Consider the following 14284-nt stretch of genomic DNA (forward strand, 5'->3'; position numbering starts at 1 on the left):
TTTTGTAAAATTTTAACGAATTGTTTATCAATAAACTCAACGATTTCAAAGCGAACAATGACAACACTGTACGAAAAAAAAACATTTTTATCTCCAGCGTGCGAGACTGTCTATCGGAAATCCTAAAGATACTCTGTTTTTAAATATTTCGAGCCTAAAAGAGCATTAGCCCAAATGCTCTGGAAACGCGTATGTGTATGTGAATGAGCAAACAGCCTCTTTAGGTGTAATATAAAATCTGAAAGCTCTTTCAGAAGTTTTTATTAATTAATTTTTTTAAAGTTTTTATTCCAGTCTTACTTTTTCCAGCTGGGGCATTTCTTATTGCCTTTTACAGTGCGAATTACAATTTTTAAAATTTATTCATAATATAAATTAAATTACAATTTGGAACGTTTATAAAAGAATAAAAGAAATATTTTAAAAATTAAATTATTATAAACCATTTAATAATAGAAAACAAAAGTAACATACATTATTTTACTTTCCCTCCTCGGGCAAAATTTTAATAGCGTAAAAAAAGAGGGAAAGTGGGGGGAGAGCCTGATTAAAATTACATTTCATCATAAGTACTAAGACAGCGAAGACATTTCTTCGCACCAGCTTTAGTATACCCTTTGTTCATCAAAAATCCCTTTTCTGATTCACAGTTATCTGCGGAGATTCATCGAAATTAATTCTTAAGAAGTGGTATAGTGGTATAAACATCTGTGACTGTGGCGAGTTTAGCAACCCCGATCACTACATACCTGAATATCCTTTTTTTTTTTTTTTTTTTTTTTTTATTTATTTATTTTTTTTTTTTAAGACAATCATCTCATATATTACCGGTTCCTGAATACTGGACGGCTTGGGCTTGGGCAGAGAAATACTCTCTCTAATAATGTTATACAGTTTAGGATTGAAAAGCTATTAATTACTGCGCTTTCAGACACCAGAATTTCTCATCCTCAGTAAAAACTGTGCCCTTTCAAAAGTATATATGCTCTCGCAACATTTATCTAATTTTGTGTATTTTGTATTTATATTTTCTTATATGATTTGCATATTTGTATTATTATGCATGCATTGCGTGTTATTAAGTAAGTATTTGTAGGTTATTATGTATTTTATTTCGCATGCACTTTTGTATAATTTTTTTCTTTATTTCACGTGCATTGTATCATAGTTCTTATGCACGTTCATATTTATTCTTAAGTACTCGCTGTTGAGAAAAATTGCAAAATCTATGTGTGTAATTTTTTATCTTTAAAAATCTATGTATTTATTTTTTTTATATAATGTTTCTTCTTATGTTTATATATCTTTTTATCTCCTCCAATTAAATTTTTCTCTGGGGTGACAATTAATTCTGCATGGCTCGACTTAAAACGGATGTCATCTTGGCGATGTATTATTAAAAAAGAAACATGATTGACTTTCCATGAATCTTTTCAAAGCACGAAAGATTAAAATGCCTGTGAATTTCAAAAGATGTCTGTAAGCCCACAGAAATGATTAGAGATTGTTATTCCTCAGTTGCGTTGTGTTGTTGTGTTGTGTCTTATCTCACTTGTCTGACAGTAACATCAGAACAATCCCACGAAATTCATCGTGTGAAGGAATGCAAGATGCTGCAGTGCCACGATGTAGAAGATGCATCGTGACAAGGAATGCGCCAGTCGCTGGCAATAGTCTTGAGCACCAGACAGGTAACAGTAAGCCTTCGTTCAGTTCCGAGGGTCTCCCACCTCTCTTCCCTTACCATCTACCTCTCGAGAGGACTTTCGGCTCGATGCATATTTAGATTGCCCCCATGTCGCATGGACCATATATACATTTACCAACATCCATGCCCTCTCCAAGGTTCGAACTCGGGCCCTTTGGTACCGGAGTAGGCTCGCCTAACCACCACACCGTCTGGCCGGCATTCTTCAGTTGTAGATGACATTAGAAAATGGCATATTTTGTGTTCTAATTGGAACCGGAAATTCTAGTTCATGTGTGAAAGCCCTAGAACGCTTATGATATAATTATAGAAAGCTGACCTATCGTCCGCAGAATAAACAACGTTTTTTGTGGAAGAAGTATACTAAAACTGGTGTAACAATAGAATAATTTTAAGAGTCTCAGTTTTCAATTTATAAAGACCAATATCACATGTAGTTTCATTTTGCATAAGTGCATATGCCTAAATCTGTCAATCTATTAAACGTGTGGCAACAACAATAACAATAAAAAAAATCGAAAAAAATCTGCAGGTCTCACATTTTAAATTACGCCCAAAGGGGCCTTTTTTTTTTTTTTTTTTCTTTTCTTTTCTTTTTTTCTTTTCTTCTTCTTCTTTTTTTTTTTTTTTTTTTTTTTTTTTCCGTTTTGTGTGTTACCTTTATTTACTAAATATCATGTTCTTTGCACTTAAACCATAAAATTCAGTTCAACAGCAATGTTGCAAAATAATTTTAAAATGAGCCTATCTTTAGAATTTCCGATACACAGTTCCGTGCGTTGGAGGCAAAAAGTTTACTCCCCCGTAGAGTGTTGCCATTGCTCGCTTTGAAATCCTTGAGCTTGTTAATTAAAAATTCGTTAAAGTTTTACAAAATATGAAATCCATCATAAAACAAATTCCAAATTTCAAATTTGGTCTTCCACATGCCCATATTCGTAGGAGGATTATGTCATTCAAAATTCGATGGCTCTAGGTACCGTTGTTTTATCACAATGCGAAAAATATGCATACACTTATGCAGATTTTTCAATATTTAATTTCTTCAAATATAATGCAGGACTCTTTAACATTTGGTGGCAACAGTTTGAGAAGTGAAACGGACATTTATAGTGATTCAACGCAAAACGAAAACAATAGTACTTCAGGGTCAAAACCCCTTTGGACTAATAATAATAATAAAGAAAAAGAGGAAAATTGAATGAAAGAAACAAAGGTGAGAAAAAAAAATTGAAACCTAAAGTAGAATTCTTATTCATTACATTCACCAGAAATGTTTTCGTATAACCTAAGATTATTATTCAAAAAATTAAGTACGGTTGCTTTGATAGGTGGTTAAAGTTACTCCGCACTAAAACAGCCTTCTCACTTTAAGCCGGTTTTGCACAGCTGATAAAGTCTGGCGCCATACTTGGCAGTAGCAAATATTAAGCACTTTACACTAAAAGGTGATAATGATTCTAGTAAGACAGATTGTTTGCAAACCGCGGATGAGAACCAAGCATTTATCACATAAGGGTTTAGTAGAGGCAATAAATATTTCTGGTACAGAGCTGAAGGAAAAGCTAGTGATAAGTCAAACGGCAAATGTCGTGCAATTGGGAATTTTATATGTAAAATTTGGCAAAAATCGTTTTTAGACTGTTATTCGTTTATACAAAAACCGGTGTAGTGGTTAGCGTCGCTGACTGCCGTGCCTAAAGACCCGGGTTCGAATCCCAGAAAAGGCCAGGATGTAATGGCACGTCTTAATAGCATGTAACCGTGACTCAACTATTAAACTCCTCCATAATAAAAAGACCACCGCTTCCGAGGCTTAGCACCAGCCAACGCCTATAAACGGCTAGAACCAGCCCATTGGGGGGTGGGGGTGGAGGACATTTGATTTTAGTTTGTCAGTTGATTTTAATGCTTGGTTGATTTCAGTCAAGGCAAAGCACGGAGAAGATATTTGCTAAAGGAAGGATGTCTTCGCAAAGGACTTTTTAAGAAAACTGGTTCTCATTCACGTTCCATATGGGAAAGATCAGAGAAATTTCATTAGTCACGCATGTAGCCCACCAATCAAGAAAAGAATTCAGGATGTTTAGCTGCTCAGCTAGAATTTTTACTGGATAATGTACTACTCAATTTTCGTCGCATGGAAGTCAAAGTTCTTAAATTTTTATTTTTTTCATAATGAGTGTAAAACTTTCCCAAATATAAGTTTAGGAACCGCAGACCACGTTAGAAGTTAGATTTCGCTAATTGTCAAAAAGTATTTTTTCCCCTTTAAATTTAGTATTGTCAAATCATGAATATTTTCGTCATTTAAAACACTTCTGTAATTGGAAGTGTATGACTACGACCCATGGACGATTGGAAAATAAAGGCCATGTAAAGACTTTTACGCCGGGTAAAGCGGGTGGGTATATATACTCAGAGACAGATATATTTAATACTGCCGATTGCACAGCATACAAGACTGCAACATTCTACGGTTAATAGTTTTTGAGTCATGAGAGATACGTACATGCATACGTACGTACGTAGGTAAAGACGCCACGACAAAATCACTTTTGAATACATTTTGAAAAACGAATCCTTTATTTTGTGCGTACGTACAGAACGACACGGCAAAAATAGTACAAATGGAATCGGGAACGACTAAAAAGGATATTTCCGTTGGAATGTGATACCCGACGTTTTTTGCGATTACAATACTTCCTTTATACTTCGAAAAGAAAGTAAAAATGAATGTGCTCTTATCAGGATTAAAACCTAGGATCTCCCTGTGCTGGTTGGAGGAGCGAACGCACCGGGAAATGTAATAATTCCTTACATTCTTCCCCTTTTTACACTGAAGAGATGCACGAGACTCGCACGTCCAAATCCAGACGGTAACGAATTGTTGCAGGTACACGTTTTTAGTTCCAGCACCATTCTAAAGGTATTTTGGTTTTTCTAAAAACAGGAAATATGGTTAATTGAATGCGCCCTCTCCAAGATTCGAACTGAAATTCCCAGATTTTTCCCAGAATTTCATTACTATCTGGATGTCTTCTCAACATACACAAGAACATGGAAATTCTTTGCAATATTTTATCCCAATCTCATATTTGATTATTAGCCCGAAGAGGCAATTTCCCCAGAAGGCTATTAATTTTGTTTTGGCATTTTGCGTTGATTCACTATGTTTCTGGCAGTGTGATAAAACGACGGTACCTAGAGACATCAAATTTTGAGTAACGTACGTCTCCACCCAAATATGGGCATCTAGAAGCCCAAATTTGGAATTTGTTTTATTATCTATTTCAAATTTTATAATTTCAAATTTCAACGAATTTTTGATTAACAAACTCAAAAATTTCAAAGCGAGCAATGGCAACACTGTACGGAAGAAAAAACAAAAATCTCCAGCGCGCGATACTGTGAATCGGAAATTCTAAAGCTATGATGTTAACTATTTTGTGATATTGCAGTTGAACTGAATTTTATGATTTAAGTACGAAGAACATGATATTTAATAAATAAAGGTATCACACAAAACGTTTAAAAAAAAAAAAAAACCTTTAGGCGTAATATGAAATCTGAAGGCTTTTCAGATTTTTTTTAAACATTTTTGTGGATTTAGTTTATTATATAATTCGCTGTTACTTCTGGATTACTTAACCAAAATTTATTTACTTATCTCTATTACATACATAAGCACTATTTAAATTTGGGTGAAAATTTTGTGAGCTCTAACTTTTTTTTTTTTTTTTTTATTTTACCGGTTACGTCGCGATTTACCGTACCACGTGAAAAATGCACAAATAAAAATCTATTAATTTAACTGATGGATGACTTTGTGACGAGCTAAAGAAAAGCACAAGACGATCGGCAGGTTGATCAGCCTCAATACATCGCACAAATGAAGTGCAAATATAAAAATATACCATACGCATAATTAGAAACAGTATACATCTTTATTAACCTATAATATATTCATTTACAAAATACAATTCTTTATATATATTTATTTGCAAATAATTCGTTGTCTCGTGTCACGAGAAAGGAAATACAGAGAAACTGATTTCGGGTCACTCAATCTACAGTTGAATATAGTTTTTTAAAAAAATCTTCTTTTCTCTCATTCATGCAAGATTAAAACTATGCAAAGAGAAAGCTATATTTGTTACCCAGATAGGGAGATGTGGTTACGATCCTCAAGGCTAAAAAGTGAAACGAAAACACCCGGAGGCGTTTGACATTAAAACGAGGTAATAATTTTGTAACTAGCCTACGAAGTGGGTCACGTGACGAAAGCACACTCAGTCTCTTTACTAATGCCCTAGAAAAAATTATTTAAATAAAAAAATAAATAATTAAAGTGCCACGGAAATACGGGCACTTCTTTATGCGGTTACGAACCAGACGTCTTAGAGAGCTCGTCTACTCAGCTGCAAATGTTGTTACAGCTTGTATCGAAGTTTCACGCAACGTGACGCAGAGAACGTCTTCTTCGGCTTGTAGCCATCTCTTCCGATTTGTGAAGCTCTTTTAACTTAGGACTGTGTTCCTCAATGATGGTCTCAAGGAGAAAAATATTTTAAGATGCAAAACATGTCTTAGTGGAACGTTTATATCTCAATAACCAAAAGAGCTATAGTTTTCATTTTTAGCTTATTTGATAGTTTAAGGAGACCAAGACAAAACACAAAAAAAAAATTTTTGAAAATTGGAACTGTTGTTGAATCATAATAGAGTTTCAAAGTTAGGCAAAAATAACAATATTTTGACGAAGTGCGCGCGCACGAGTTTCGTTATAACATCGTTCATTTCTATGCTGGAGTCGACGAACTGCGGTAATGGGAGTGACACACTGATTTTGTTTGTACAAAAATAAATATAAAATGTCGAAAAATAAAAGATGAATACAGCGCAAGAGATAAGCAGAAAAAATCAAAGATTTAGTCGAAGAAGATAATAAAGAACATTTAGCTGTAGAAACGAAAGAAAGCAACAAGCGATATTATGAAAATATCGAGAAGAAAATAAAATCGACAGGGAAGTTGTTAGTTTTTAAATAAAAAGGTACTTTATCTTCTACTGTTGCCATGAATAAAATGTCAAATTTGGGTGTACTTTCACCAGATTATGGCGAAAAGATTCTTCAACGATGTCTGCCAAAGAAAGAAAGAAAAAAAAAAAAAAAAAAAAGACAGCTGTATATACAATACTTTGCCAAAAATTTCAAAGATAATGAATTTGGACATGTTTGTAATGTTTGTGACAGACTGAGATTTATAAAAAGCGTAAACACAACAGCCAGTAACAATGAATTTTTTTTTATCTCTGTTGTGAACGTCGACAAGAATATATCGTTGATTATAATGGGATATTTTAATATCAATGTAACAAGAAATGAGAAAACGCTCAGTTTTATGAAATAGCACTTTAACATGGTACTAATCAATTATTTAAGTACTTTAGGCAATTCATATATAGATCTTGCAGAGAAACATCGATGCTGATCTATTAAATTATGTCTATTATTTTTCGCATCATCGACCAGTTTTACATAACGTTTTAACTACTCCACGTTGTATTCAGGAATAATGTTAAGAAATAAATAATTAATACATTATTACCAGTTTCCTTTTATTTTTCTTCAAATTTCCCTAAACATTCCTTTTTTTAATGTAACATGTAAAAAAAGAAAATCTGAAAGGTTTCAGATTTTAAATTACGTCCAAGGGACACTTCTTTTAGCATTTTACATTTATTTATTAAATATCATGTTCTTCGCACTTAAACCATAAAATTCAGTTCAACAGCAATATCGCAAAATAATTTTTAAATCAACAGAATTTCCGATGCACAGTCTCGCGCGCTGGAAATTAAAACTTTTTTTTTTTTTTTTTCCCTCTGTAAAACATTGCTATTGCTCGCTTTGAAACCGTTGAGTTTGTTAATCAAAAAATCGTTTAAAGTTTTACAAAATACGAAATCGATAATAAAACAAATTCCAAATTTGGGCTTCCAGATGCCCATACTCGAAGTAGGATTACGTCATTCAAAATTCGATGGCTCTACGTACCGTTGTTTTATCACAATGCTAGAAACACACATACATTTATGCAGATTATTTATTCTTTAATTTCTTCAAATATAATACAGGGCGATAATATTTGGTGGCAACAATTTGAAAAGTGAAACAACGCTTGTAGTGAATCAACGCAAGAATGCCAAAACGAAATTAATAGTCCTTCTGGGTAAATTGCCCCTTTGGATTAATAAACAAAAGGAACACTTGAACAATAAAATAAAAACAAAATAAAAAATCTTAGGAAATAATCCTACGCAATTAAACCCAGCGACCGGTTGAACAAATATTACAGACAACCTACCGTCAATTTTTTTTCCCAGACTCATATTATTCCTATTACAACGTGGGCATTTCGCTTGCTTCTAACCCTGTCGTTTAATACGTTCATGATGCTAATTAAATTCAACACCCTGAAAACTCACACAGAAATAATACTAATGGCGAAAATAAGTTTTTAATGACCAATGATGACGTTCCTTTAATTCTATTACACACACTAATTAACATTTAAATAAATAATTACATTCAAAATTTTGAAGCTGGTTTTATGAATCGTCGGACTTTTGCTACATTTCCGGGGGATTTCAGATATAAAAAGACCTAAAAAGGACACAATAAATATTTTTTACCGCTTACATTGTAAATTTTCTTATACAAGTTAACGTTTTAATTTTTTTAACATTTTTATCCTTTTAAAGTGCCTGGGCTGTGGAGTTCTAATCACGTATTCTACAGAAAAATGGTCCGGTAGAGAATTCTTCCTGGCAGATACTGCCTTTCCAACGCATTGAAGATGCAGTCAGAGAAATAATGAACGATTTTGACTGGCTTTTCTCAGTCTCATAAAAGTTTGAAATTTTAGCAGAATTAATAAAGAATAGTAAGCATTAAACAGTATTCACAGTACGCCTCAGGTACCGAGTGCGTTCCTCACAAGAGGGCGTAATGGTCTTTTTGAATGTTGTTAGTTGCTGCATTTCTCTGAACTACCGCTATTATATCTTAACATTTTCTCTGGATTTTGCTTCAGAAACAATATAACTTTAAGCTAAAAACTTGTTGTTCAGAATACTGCCGCTAAAAATTCTCTGATAAAGGAAAATATGAAACTGCTTTAGGCGTTTATTTTAACGTTTTATGTGTTACCTTCACATTTATCAAATAAGTTCTTCGCACTTAAATCATAAAATTCAGTTCAATAGCAATGTCGCAAAATAATTTAAAAATGAGCTTATCTTTAGAATTTCCGATACACAGTTCCGCGCAGTGGAGATAAAAAGCTTTTTTTTTTCTTTTCCCTGTAGACTGTTGCTATTGCTCGCTTCGAAATCCTGGTGTTTGTCAATAAAAAAATTCGTTAAAGTTTTACAAAAATGATTTTTTTACAAAAATTTATATGAAATCGATTACAAAACAAATTCCAAATTTCAAATTTGGTCTTCCGTATGCCCATATTCGTAGGAGGATTACGTCATTCAAAATTCGATGGCTCTATATACCGTTGTTTTATCACAATGCGAGAAATATACATATATTTAAGCAGATTTTTTTCATTATTTAATTTCTTCAAATATAATGCAGGACTCTTAACATTTGGTGGCAACAGTTTGAAAAGTGAAACGGACATTTATAGTGAACCAACGCAAAATCGCAAAACGAAAACAATAGTCCTTCAGGGACAAAAACCCTTTGGACTAATAATTTGACCATCTACCCAAAAATCACAAAAATTTCGTTTTTATCACAGGTAATAATTTAACACACAATTATCTTTCCACTTATCTGTAAATTAAATATATCTGCATACATATAAAGCACTGATTTTCACGAAAAAATATATTCCACATGCATTTGTTTATACTGACAGACGCTTCGTCAAAACCAAGACCAGCTGAAAAAATTAGATTATGCAAAATATATGCAGGAAATAACACAATTTGTTAAACTAAAGAATCAAAGAGCAATAAGATAATGGTAAGCTGTGTCATATACAGATGGCTTTGCATCACATTTTCTAGCGCAGAAATGACGCACCAAAAGAAGACTAGAAGCAACAAAAGAAGAAATGGGAGGACAATTCTTCCGACACTTCTTCCAAAAGCAATTTCCGCATCGCCAAGGCCAAGGTCTGCTAAACAAGGAAGAATTAACATTACCGAAATATAAAGGAAAACAACCCCAAACAAACATTCGATATTCGTCGACGGTATGTCTAGATGATCGTAATTAAAAACCGATCCCCAGAAAGAAAATTGTTTTCCTCCGCTGAATACGAAAGTGACAATTCCCGCAATAAATTGCATATCTGTATCTGCATCACAACACCAGTCAAGGTTAAAAATAACTCTCGTGGTAAGATTACACAATATTCAGGCTAAGTATCAAAGGGAATACGTGAGTTCGAAAAGATAACGGCAAAATCAGCAGTTTTCAAGGCTCAATTAGCATAAAATTGATCTGAAGGAAAAACGACGACTGGCTTGAATCTCGCTGTATACTGTTAAACATAGTTGTTGGAAAACAGTTATCACAGTATATCAAAAGAAACACCATGATGTTAGGGATGTTTCGATCAGTTTTAATAAACAAGACCTAAAAATGTAAAATTAATTATTGATATTAGATGTTATAAATTCTAATTAGGAAAAAACATGGTAACATAAAGGAATTCTGCTGCCACAATAAATAGTTTAGATTTGTAAAGGATTTGATGAACTACATAAAAGGCAATATTTTTTATTGTATTTCTGTTTTAATCTTTTAACTGTATTTTTGTTTGTCTGTTGTTGGGTGTGCTGCGTTCATCATGAAGCCGATTATTATCGGCCAGGGTTGCAAACAAACTCCTAAATTGCATTACATTGCGTTATAAATCTTATGCCGTAGATTCGCTAAAAGCCTTTTACTGAAGGATATAGTTCAAAATTACTTTAAAAAGAAAAGAATATTTCTTCTTTCTTTTACCTCTCAGGTAATTTGAATGCGCAGATATTCTTTTAAAATAGTTTTTATAACTTTCTGATAAATTTAGAACATACAGCATTATGCTTACAATTTATGTGTGCATTTAAAAATAAAGTTGCCAAATGTGCTTAGTGTATCTTATCCTCTACCTGATTTTTTTTCTCTTATCATTCTCTATCGAAATAAAAATTTCTGATTTATCTTTATCTTAAATTCTTTCATCAATTATAAACCATTCCAGTATTAAATAGTAAAATTCTGTTAAAATCATTAATAAAGAGATTTTTACCTGACTCATAAAATAAAAATACAATACGATAAATCAAAAAACACGTAAAAATATCTGAAAGTTTTCAGATTTTATATTACGCCCAAAGGGCCTTTTTTAACGTTTTGTGTGCTACCTTTATTTATTACACATTATATTCTTCGAACTTATACTATAAAATTCAATTCAACAGCAATATCAGAAAATAATTTAAAAAGAGCATATCTTCAGAATTTCCAATGCTCAGTCTCGTGCGCTGGAGATAAACATGTTTTTGTTTTTGTGTGTACTGTGTTGCTATTGCTCGCTTTGAAATCGTTGAGTTTGTTAATCAAAAATTCTTTAACATTTTACAAATTATAAAAGGGACAATAAAAGGAATTCCAAATTCTATTTTTTGGGCTTCCAGATTCCCATATTCGAATGGAGAACTACGTTATTCAAAATTTGATGTCTCTAGGTACCGTTGTTTTGCACAGTGCTAGAAACATACATATATTTACAGGGCGATAATACTTGGTGGCAACAATTCGAAAAGTGAAAACGCCGTTTATAGTAAAACCCCACAAAACGCCAAAACGAAATTAATAGCCCCTCTGGGCTAATAATAAGAAATAAAATGAAATAAATGAAAATTCCCACATAAACGAAATGCGACCAAAATAAAATTACATGCATGGAGAGTTGTTATTCCAACACTTTTATAGCAGCTTTTCGTATGACATATAAATTATTACTTCATTTTTCAAAAATTAATTTGTAACAATTTATCATTTTTATATTATTTCCCAAGTCGTGTAATATGAAATTAACCCGCTTGCAAAGAAAATAACTCAGAGTTGGAAGAACTTTTTTAATGATTTGTCAATGGCAAAACTTTGGATCTGCATTAGGAATTTTTACCCAAATTCCATTGTGTCCTTGAATGATTTTCGACCACCGAAATTTCATCATCGATTTGTCGACGACTCGTGATTTAAAAAATAATAATTCGAACAACATATTTGTTAAAAATATTATCAATTATAATTTATTACCTTAAAAATTATTTGAAATATTATCGAATACAAAATTGCTTTCTAAATTATTATCAAAATATAAGATTATTATATAAAAATCACTGTAAAATACAAAACTATTGAAAAATTCGATTACACGATTTTCTGTTAAGATATCGATAGATAACTTTGTAGTTAGAGACACTATATATATAAAGATCAGATCAGATTATTTCTAAGCATTCATTTATCAATTACAGTAAAGTCAATTGAATAGCAAGCAGAAAAACAAAATCATTTCAATAATGTGAAACAAATGTTATCGTTATCATTAAACATCCCATGTTTCTGAGATGTACCATCAATATATAATTATAGAAAAACAAATAACTTAATTTAACTCTTCTTCGTCAATTAATTAATGCAACTTTCAAAGTTCACTAAGTCATGGTTTTTAATGTAATTGTTTCAATTTGTTTAAATCCAGAAGCGTATATATTTATTAAATTTTCATGCAAGTATCAATAAAAGGCTTTGGGTGTGGAACACGAAATATATATAATCTGATTATCAAAAATCTAAAGTTAAGACAGTATCAAAAATATTTACTCCAGAAAAACTGAGACGCTGAAGCTAAGTCTTCATCGAAATATTAGATTAAATTTTTGATAACTTAAATGTACTTAATCAGCAATTTTCTAAGCCTGATTACTTAATCAGCAATAAAGCCCTGATTTATCTAAATATACAAAGCATCAAGGACTACAACAGAGAGAGCATAGAAAAGAGAAGATGGAGCAGGGATTGGATATTAAATTGTTTTTTTTTTTTTTTTTTTTTTTACTCATTGAAAGGAGAGAATCTTCAAGAAAACAACACACAGACACACAAAATGTAGGTCATATACTAAAAACAATACAATTTTTCAGTTATTCTATTAATAATTGTTCTCCATTTAATACAATGTTAGACCTTCAAAAGAAATGCTTTAACAACCTGTAATTATGTTACTTAAAAATAAATTTATTTCCTGTATCTAAAACTGTCTATTTCGAAGTAAAACGAGCAAAAGTAAAAATTACTAAGCACGATTTTTTCACCCATCCTGAAAGATGCACCGGTTCCTGCGGAATACATATTTTAAGGTATAAAAATCGTGCACATCTCACAATTTCAAGAATCAACTTTATAATGAATAATCATAGGTAAGGAAAGAATAAAATAAGAAATATAATACAAAACTGACATCAAATTACTTAATGTCATATAGAGTAATTTTTCCCATTCGAACGCAATACACAAAGCGGAGGATGTTGCTCATAGCAAATTACAGTGTAGCAAATTATGAAGCCACAGCAAATCACAGATATTTATTTCTTCTTGAAACATTGCCAACGGCGAACTGAAAATCAAATGCAAAGAGGAAGATTGAAACTCTTTCACTCTTTTGTTCGAATACAAACGCCAAATAAAACAGTAACTCTTGAAAGAAATATATATAAAAATAAATATTAAAAAAAAATCTACGAACCGGAAGTATGTGAGTGACCTGCGCCAAGACTTGAACCTGAATGACTACTAAAATCCACTTAGGTAGCAAACCTGTTTCGCCCAAAAACTTGTACTTTCTACAACACTTACTACGTATCACACTACGTAGTACTATCATCTAACGTGGTTATATGCCATCACTTTGCCCCGCAAAAAAGCTTCACTTCTAGTTCTCAACGGGCGTAAAGAGAAGTGGGAAGACTCGCGCGTTACCGAAACCGAAGTCGACGATTGGCGATCGCTGTCAAGTCGCGATCGCGCCAACCGTTTTCGCCAAAGTCAGCCTTTGGAAATAGCCAGAGGCTAGACAGTCGGAAAGGAAACTTTCACTTGTGGAAAAATTGTAAATCTATCTTCCAACCATACGGTTGCTTTTTTTTTTAACCTTTGCAAAAATTAATAGGGTTAATTAATTGACCAAGTCCAGTCGGCAAAGTCAAGCTACATCATTTTCTTCATTTAAATATTTTACTCTACAAATTACAACACAACTATTAATTGACTGACTATGCAAAATGTATGAGAGCTGGTGTAATATATCTGCCTTACAGCAAAATAAGCAAAACTGCCAAGCAAATTATAAGTCTACCTTACTATGAAGCCCTTTCTAAAGGAAACTGAATCGTACTTACAGGGCCGGATTTAGACTCGATAAGGCCTTCAGCTATCTGAGATATGTAGCCCTTTATAAGTCCAGATGTTATATGTCAGTGCCAAATATGATT

At 32.5% G+C, this 14284-nt stretch overlaps 1 protein-coding gene across 5 annotated transcripts in view; it reads right to left on the reverse strand.

Annotated features, from left to right (window-relative positions):
• The window catches only part of LOC118183158 (solute carrier organic anion transporter family member 74D-like), a 501251-nt gene that overhangs the window by 116138 nt on the left and 370829 nt on the right, over positions 1-14284 (reverse strand). Inside the window, exon 1 of one of the 5 annotated variants that reach the window (XM_035352599.2) lies at positions 13540-13758. The exons of the other annotated variants lie outside the window; for them this stretch is intronic. The gene's annotated coding sequence lies outside the window, so the exon portion shown is untranslated. Of the gene's footprint in view, positions 1-13539; positions 13759-14284 lie in introns of those variants that run through there. 5 annotated transcript variants of the gene reach the window in all.

This window comes from Stegodyphus dumicola, chromosome 9 (assembly GCF_044657685.1).
Source record: "Stegodyphus dumicola isolate Sdum_Otavi_A_Nest chromosome 9, ASM4465768v1".
NCBI classification, from domain to species: domain Eukaryota; kingdom Metazoa; phylum Arthropoda; class Arachnida; order Araneae; family Eresidae; genus Stegodyphus; species Stegodyphus dumicola.